We start from the raw sequence: 8,671 nt of genomic DNA, 5'->3' as shown, positions 1-8,671 counted from the left end.
ACAGATTGTTCGCTTGGCAGAGCCTTGTTGTAGGAATTGTGTTGCATCCACTTGTTGACATTCTGTTCTCTACTGGTATATTTACTCGCTATTGCATGTTTTGCTTACGCTCAGTGCCTGATATTTTTAAGATAAGAAAATGAACTGCTATAATTCGACGAACGACATTAGTACGAGAAACTTCATAGAAGTCACATGAGCTGGAGGTTTTATGGAAGCTATATAAATTTATGCTAATAGGAAGGAAGCTAACGACATGACATACCAACACTAGGTTAGACCATTGACAGTTATTACACTGCATTTTCGTGAGTAATTGAAATAGGAAGTGACACTTGACACAAGAAATACTCCACATGTTTGCTTCTGTTTGCCATAATTCTTGAAGTGGTGTACACACTGTGAAATATTATGATAATTCACACTCCGTAATCGTACTTAATTACTGAGAGTTATTCGAACTAAAGTCTGTTAGAGGTCATGAGTAGAAAATTTGGGTCAGATGTATGACACAGAGGTTGTGTGTGGACACTGTGTCTTCGGATTGTATGGGATGATGAATTGAAGTTGCACTAGGATTTTGTCTGTACTTGTTCGAGGAGACTGACTAGAGGAAAGAGTTGTTATGGAAGTGAAATGATATTGGTGCTGAGGTTTATATGTGTCGACGTATTGAAGAGGTATTATTGAAGTATTAAGATTAAGTGATGATGATGATTATTGGAGTTTTCGTGGACAAGAGGTAATGTTAATGATATTGATGATAAGGTTTATATGTATCGACGTATTGAAGAGGTATTATTGATGATAAGGTTTATATGTATCGACGTAAGAGGTATTAGTGAAGTATTGAGATTATGTGATGCTGATGATTATTGAAGTTTTGTGGATAAGAGGTAAGGTAAGTGAGGAGCATTTTCTTTTGTTGGTCTATATGGAACAAGGAGGATGAAGATGGCGGACTAGAACACTCAAGTAGAAAGAAGATTGTCTACACACACACTTTGTTAAATCGCTAAGCAGTATATACTTTTTTTTTTTGAAGAGAGGAAGTAATTGCATATCTTGGCTCACTGACAGTTGTTCAGCAACCGTACATTTTGATCTGGCTTGGCAAACATTGGTCTTGACATGATGACTATGACGTTGACTAACTATCATTGACTGTTATACATTGCTGCCACTACTACTTGATACACATGATGAACATAAAATTTTGACAGAATTGCATTTACACAGTTAACACTATTCAATTACACAGTAGCACTAATGTGGATGAAAGATGAGTGAGTGTGTTTTGTGTGTTTTCCTTTTATAATCCCAGAGAAGTGATCCCAACCTATCTCCTAAATATTATTTTACTTGTCTGTTGTGGCTTGCACTGACACCCATAAATATTATAGGTTTACTGCTATTTGTGTATTTGTAATATTTAATATGACAATTATCTGATATCATTTGTGTGTTTATTATTATTTGTATGATGAACTGTCTAATTAGTGATAGTGAATATTATGGACTGTTACTTGCACTTTTTCTACATGATTGGTGCCACTTGAAAATGTTTAATTTCTGCTAATGAACTCTGATGAACTGTCTAATTAGTGATAGTGAATATTATGGACTGTTACTTGCACTTTTTCTACATGATTGGTGCCACTAGGACATGTTTAATTTCTGCTGATGAATGTGATTAGTGATAGTGAATTTTATGGACTGCGGTCAGCACCTGGTCAACATTACTGGGTGCCACTGATGGACTGCTTCTACTGAAATGATGTCACTTGTTGGTGTCTGCACCTGTTTAACATTGCTGGGTGCCACTGGTGGATTGCTTCTACTGAAAAGAGGTCACCTGTTGATATCTGCACCTGTTCAACATTGCTGGGTGCCACTGATGGACTGCTTCTACTGAAATAATGTCACTTGTTGGTGTCTGCACCTGTTCAACATTACTGGGTGCCACTGATGGACTGCTTCTACTGAAATGATGCCACTTGTTGGTGTCTGCACCTGCTCAACATTGCTGGGTGCCACTGATGGACTACTTCTACTGAAATGACGTCACTTGTTGGTGTCTGCACCTGCTCAACATTGCTGGGTGCCACTGATGGATTCCTTCTACTGAAAAGATGTCACCTGTTGATATCTGCACCTGTTCAACATTGCTGGTGCCACTAATGGAACTGCTTATACTGAAATGGTGTTACTTGTTGGTGTCTGCACCTATTCAACATTGCAGGTGCCACTAATGGAACTGCTTATACTGAAATGGTGTTACTTGTTGATGTCTGCACCTGCTCAACATTGCTGGGTGCCACTGGTGGACTGCTTCTACTGAAAAGATGTTACTTGTGGGTGTCTACACCTGTTCAACATTGCTGGTGCCACTAATGGAACTCCTTATACTGAAATGGTGTTACTTGTTGGTGTCTGCACCTGTTCAACATTGCTGGGTGCAACTGATGGACTGCTTCTACTGAAATGATGTCACTTGTTGGTGTCTGCACCTGCTCAGCATTGCTGGTGCCACTAATGGAACTGCTTATACTGAAATGGTGTTACTTGTTGGTGTCTGCACCTGTTCAACATTGCTGGGTGCCACTGATGGACTGCTTCTACTGAAAAGATGTCACCTGTTGATGTCTGCACCTGTTCAACATTACTGGGTGCCACTGATGGACTGTTTCTACTGAAAAAATGTCACTTGTTGGTATTTGCACCTGTTGACCATTGCTGGGTGCTACTGCTGGAACTGTCAACTACTTGTTTCTTGGGCTATGGAAAGCGTTTATGTGAATATTTGTATAAACTGATTTTTTGTGTATTACTATTTGTGAAAAGTTATGAGACTCTTACCTGCACATATTCGTCATTGCTGACGCTATTGATTGAATTGTTTAACCACATAATACTTGTGTAAACTATTATGTAAAGTCACATGTATGAAAGAACTTGTATTGCTTACTGTATTTTATATATTAGCTTATTGAAAGGTCAGTGCAAAGCCAAAATTTTATCTAGTTATATGATATTTACGCATTAATATTATCTTTTATTTTTGTCTGTGTTTTTTTTACGAATTTGGTGGTATTTTCACCACCAATGCTGTCAAAAATACCATCAAATTCTGGCCCGTGGAGGAAGGGCATATGAAAGGTGGCTACACTGAGCCACAGCGCCAGAGATCGCGCTAGAGAGTATTGTTCCGCCGCCTCCACTGGCAGTGATTATTGAGATGTCGTAGTGGGCAGTGCTTGTCGAGGACTCGTAGTAGTCAGTTCGTGTTGAGATGTGTTAGTGGGCAAGGCTTGTCGAGATGTTGTAGTAAGGAGTGCTTGTTCCATGTTTTATGCAGTTGTTTGATGGATAGACAGCAGATGGTTCGAATGGAAATACTGTAATGATCAGAGTGCTTTTCGTCAATATATATGAAGGTAAAATATTCTGTGTTTTTTTTTCATTATTTCAGTGTCTTAAATAATGCGTCATTACAGGTTCAGTCAACAAAGCATCTGGCTTGTGTTCTTGGATTAGAGTGTACTTCTGGTTCTCTTGAGTAATTATGGTATTTTTATTTTCTTTAATTAATTCAGTATAAATGATATTTAAAATTTCTTGTGTTATTGAAGAAGAACCGTGCCAGATGCGTACGTTGAGTCATACTTCCACACACAGAACAGTTACACTTGTGCTTTGGTTTCGTAGGTTTTATAGTTGCTGGGGACTTAATTAATTAATTGTGTTAATGAAAATTTCCATTTCATTCTTTGTTGTTGTTCTATGCAGTCAGATAGCGTAATAATACTAGTCAGGGCCAACCGGTACGAGACTTCGTAATCGGACAGACAGCTACTAAATCAAAAAATTAAAATTATTTGCATTCTATTTTAATTTAGTCAGGGCCAACCGGTACGAGACTTCGTAATCGGACAGACAGCTACTAAATCAAAAAATTAAAGTTATTTGCATTCTATTTTAATCAAGCCCCCATGCAACGTGTAGCGACATTCCTCTCAACAGCGAGTAGTTCGCCTTCCGTAATGTTCGCAAATGCATTGACAATGCGCTGACGCATGTTGTCAGGCGTTTTCGGTGGATCAAGATCGCAAATATCCTTCAACTTTCTCCATAGAAAGAAATCCGGGGACGTCAGATCCGGTGAACGTGCTTCGACTCGAATCCACCTGTCATGAAATATGCTATTCAATACCGCTTCAACTGCACGCAAGCTATGTGTCGGACATCCATCACGTCGAAAGTACGTCGCCATTCTGTCCTGCTGTGATACATCTTGTAGTAACATCGGTAGAACATTACGTAGGAAATCAGCATTCATTGCACCATTTAGATTGCCATCGATAAAATGGGGGCCAGTTATCGTTCCTCCCATAATGCCGCACCATACATTAATCCGGTAAGGTCGCTGATGTTTCACTTGTAGCAGCCATCGTGGATTTTCCGTTGCCCAATAGTGCATATTATGCCGGTTTACGTTACCGCTGTTGGTGAATGACATTTCGTCGCTAAATAGATCGCGTGCAAAAAATCTGTCATCGTCCCGTAATATCTCTTGTGCCCAGTGGCAGAACTGTACACGACGTTCAAAGTCGTCGCTATGCATTTCCTGATGTATAGATATATGATACGGGTGCAATCGATGTTGATGTAGGATTCTCAACACCGACGTTTTTGAGATTCCCGATTCTCGCGCAATTTGTCTACTACAGATGTGCGGATTAGCCGCGACAGCAGCTAATACACCTACTTGGGCATCATCATCTGTTTCAGGTCGTGGTTGAACACTTCCTGTTTCCTTAAATAACGTAACTGTACGGCGAACGGTCCTGACACTTGGATGATGTCGTCCAGGATACCGAGCAGCATACATAGCACACGCCCGTTGGGCAATTTGATCACAATAGCCATACATCAACACGATATCTACCTTTTCCGCAATTGGTAGACGGTCCGTTTTAACACGGGTAATGTATCACGAAACAAATACCGTCCGCACTGACGGAATGTTACGTGATATCACGTACTTATACGTTTGTGACAATTACAGCGCCATGTATTACTAAGTGAAAAAAGTGTTCCAACTAAAACATTCATATTTTTTTACGTCCTACACGAATATGTAATAAAAAATGGGGTTCCTATTTAAAAAAAAACGCAGTTGATATCCGTTTGACCTATGGCTGCGCCATCTAGCTGGCCAACCATAGCGCCATTTGGTCTCCCCCTTCAAGCTAGACGAGTTTCGTTCTTTGCAGTTATTTCGTTTGATGCTTATTTCGTGAGATATTTGGGCCAGTCACTATCAATGGACCACCCTGTATAGATATAAGAATCCCAGTAGCCGCACAAAAGAATTTAACATAGTTCAATGAAACAGAAATGTCTGAAATTTACAAGATAAAATTCTTTCAGCAGTTACTGCTAAAAATAATTTCAGAACTTTGATTAAAGTTGTTGCTAAAATTTTCATTGGTGAGGTCAGTTATTTAAAAGTAACCGAAAATCCAGATTGGGAAGCATTTTTCTCTTAGCTTCTGTGAAAGTAATTATTTTGATTAATCATAAAATTCATCCTGACAAATGACATATAGTACAACAGAACTCCGACCTTGATCCAAAGAATGAAGAATGCATAGAGTGCTTATCATTCACATTTATATTTTGCTCAAAAGTTACATAGTCCTTATTATGCCTAACAGTGGCAACCTGTTTACACAACTAAAAGTCTCATATTATTATTTCATCTTATAGTTTTTACTGCGGCAGTGAATAAGTATACTCTGAGAACGAAAACGTGGGGAGAAACTAAGCATATTGAAAGGGTGAGCTATAGGAAAGACGTCTGTTATGTGAATAAGGAATAATATTTTTACATGGTGAGGTAAATGAAAGAAGTCTATTATGGGATAACAATGTAAGCTGTTGCTGTTAAATTGTACTAATGATTTAATACATAGGTCACCAGACGTCTGAACATGAATGAGTAATTGAAATACAGGAATATATCCTATTGTCTTTAGCTTGCTTGGAAGCTGCCTATAATTTAAAGGGAGATTTTCACCGCGGAATTGTCATAAGAAACCATGTCCTCCACTTAAAAATGTGGGTGTTCCACTTGACTAATCTACATTCTGATGTCACAGGATTAATTAACCACCGAAATTATATCTAGAATGATTCAATTATCGCATTTATTTTAAGAAAATCTACACACATGGGAAAATTAACCATGTCAGACATCTTCTTTCAAAGAAATAGCAAGTAATAGATGAAGTAATAAACTGCCGCAGTTACAAGCTGTACATGTATGGTGGTTCTGTAAGGTAGAGGTAAACACAGAGTAAAAGAAGCTTTATTTCCAGAGATCTCAACTGAATCGACCTTAAATGATGTGGCAGAAATAACAGCGTTACCCATGGTTTTAATGACTTGCTCCAGAATAAATACCTTCACCGTGGAAGCTAAGGAGTATGTCATGGTAACTCAATATTCGCTTTAACAAACTTTCAGTTCCGAATCACGGAAGAATTGTGAAACGACTCTACATCGAAAGAGAAATTTACAGATGCCAACTGCGTGTGGGTGAAACTCGAACCTCGATGCTCCGCTTCTCTGGAACAGTTGTCTTAATAGCCTCAGCCATCCGAGCACACCTGTGCAACCCAAATTCCCACATGTAGCACACTGCCGATGTCCCTTATCCCCCATTTGCTCGCAGCCCAAATTCCCACATGCTGCACAGTGCAGATTTAGTGTACTCTGTCCGTTATCCCCCCTTTGCTCGGAGCTATTCAGCTATTCAGTTGAACCCCGCAATCTTTGGACGATTGAGAGCAAAGTCAAAGTGCTTATTTGTAAATATTTGTTTGTAAATGCTTATATGACTTGATTGAAGAAGAAACTGGAGTCGATAAGGAAGGAAAAGGGGATCCAGTACTATATTCAGGATTTAGAAGAGCTCTGGAAGACACAAGATCAAATAAAGCAGAAGCCACTGACAACATTCTATCTGAATTTCTAAAATAATTGAGGGTAATTAAAGTCAAATGACAATAGTAGTTTGTGTGGAGAATCCGTAAGATGGGCGGCGTACCATCTGACTTTCCGAAAAGTATCATCCACACAATTCCGTAGACAGCAAGAGCAGATAGGTGAGAACACTATCGCAACATCAGCTTAACATCTCATGCATCCAAGCTGCTAACAGGAATAATTTACAGAATAAACGAAAACAAATCTGAGAAGCTTTTAGATGACGGTTACTTGGCTTTATGAAAGGCAAAGGTACCAGAGCGGCAGTTCTGACTTTGCGCAAGAATGAAGAAAAATCATGACACGCTCATAGGAACTGTCGACGTAGAAAACCCGTTCGACAGTATGGAATGGTGCAAGAGGTTCGAAATTATGAGAAAAATGGGATAAAGCTAGAGGGGAATATGTGTGACAAATAATCACTAAAAAATCTGAGAGGGAGTAATAAGATCAGAAGACCAAGGACGAAGTATGCGTACTCAGAGGGTATACGACATGGATGCAGTCTCTCGATCCTTTAGTTCAATCTATGCACTGAAGAAGCAACGATGCTTGCAAAGGAAATAAGAATGGGGTTAAATTTCTGGGCGCACGGATGTCGGTGATAAATTTCGCTGAGGACACACTACCCTACGTAAAAGTTAAGAAGAATTACAGGATCTGTTGAATGGAATGAACAGTCAAATTGGTCAAAAAATGGATTGAGAGTAATCCTGGTAAAGACAAAAGTAATGAGAAGTAGCAGAAATGAAGTCAGTGAGAAATTCAACATCAAGACCGGTTGTCACGTAGTAGACAAAGTTTAGGAATTCTGCTATCTTGGAATCAAAATAACCCTTGAAGGACGAAGTAAGGAGGGCATAAAACAGGCTGGAATTGGCAAGGATGGCATTCATGGGCAAGAAAAGTCTATTGGTATCAAACATAGGCCTTCATAGGTTGAAGGAATGTCTGTGAGTGTACGTTTGGAGCACAGCGTTGTTTGGTAGTGAGTCACTGAAAGTGGGAAAAATGAAATAGAAGGGAGTCGGTGGGACTGAGATGTGGTACTACACAAGAATGTTAAAATTCAGGTCAACTTGTAAGATAAGGAATAACAGAGGATGGAATACATCTACAAATAATTGATGACCTACGGCCTTGTCGCAGTGGTAACACCGGTTCCCGTCAGACGACCGAAGTTAAGCGCTGCCGGGCTGGGCTAGCACTTGGGTGGGTGACCATCCGGTGTGCCGAGCGCTGTTGGCCAGCGGGGTGCACTCAGCCCTCGTGAGGCAACCTGAGGAGCTACTTAATTGAGAAGTAGCGGCCTCGGTCTCGTAAACTAACATACGGCCGGGAGAGCGGTGTGCGCACCAATGCCCCCTCCATCTCCGCCTCCAGTATCACCTATGTCTGAGGATGACACGGCGCCCGATCGGTACCGTTGGGCCTTCCAAGGCCTGTTCGCACGGAGTTCTATTGACGAGTTAGGCCGCAAGGGCTCCACTGAAATGAAAAGTTTCGAGAAGGAGAATAATTCGGGGAGGGCCGAATCAATAACTGACAGACGGCTGAAAACAAAACATTAACCTTTCCTTTCGAAGACCATTATTACATAAATGATGACTAACTGACA

At 40.1% G+C, this 8,671-nt stretch overlaps 1 pseudogene; it reads left to right on the top strand.

The window, feature by feature from the left end:
* The first annotated feature begins 8,183 nt into the window (after positions 1-8,183).
* LOC126199953 (5S ribosomal RNA) lies at positions 8,184-8,301 on the top strand (annotated as a pseudogene).
* Positions 8,302-8,671: the final 370 nt, after the last annotated feature.

Source organism: Schistocerca nitens, chromosome 8, assembly GCF_023898315.1.
Source record: "Schistocerca nitens isolate TAMUIC-IGC-003100 chromosome 8, iqSchNite1.1, whole genome shotgun sequence".
Classification (NCBI taxonomy): domain Eukaryota; kingdom Metazoa; phylum Arthropoda; class Insecta; order Orthoptera; family Acrididae; genus Schistocerca; species Schistocerca nitens.
This window is presented reverse-complemented; position numbering and strand designations above follow the sequence as displayed.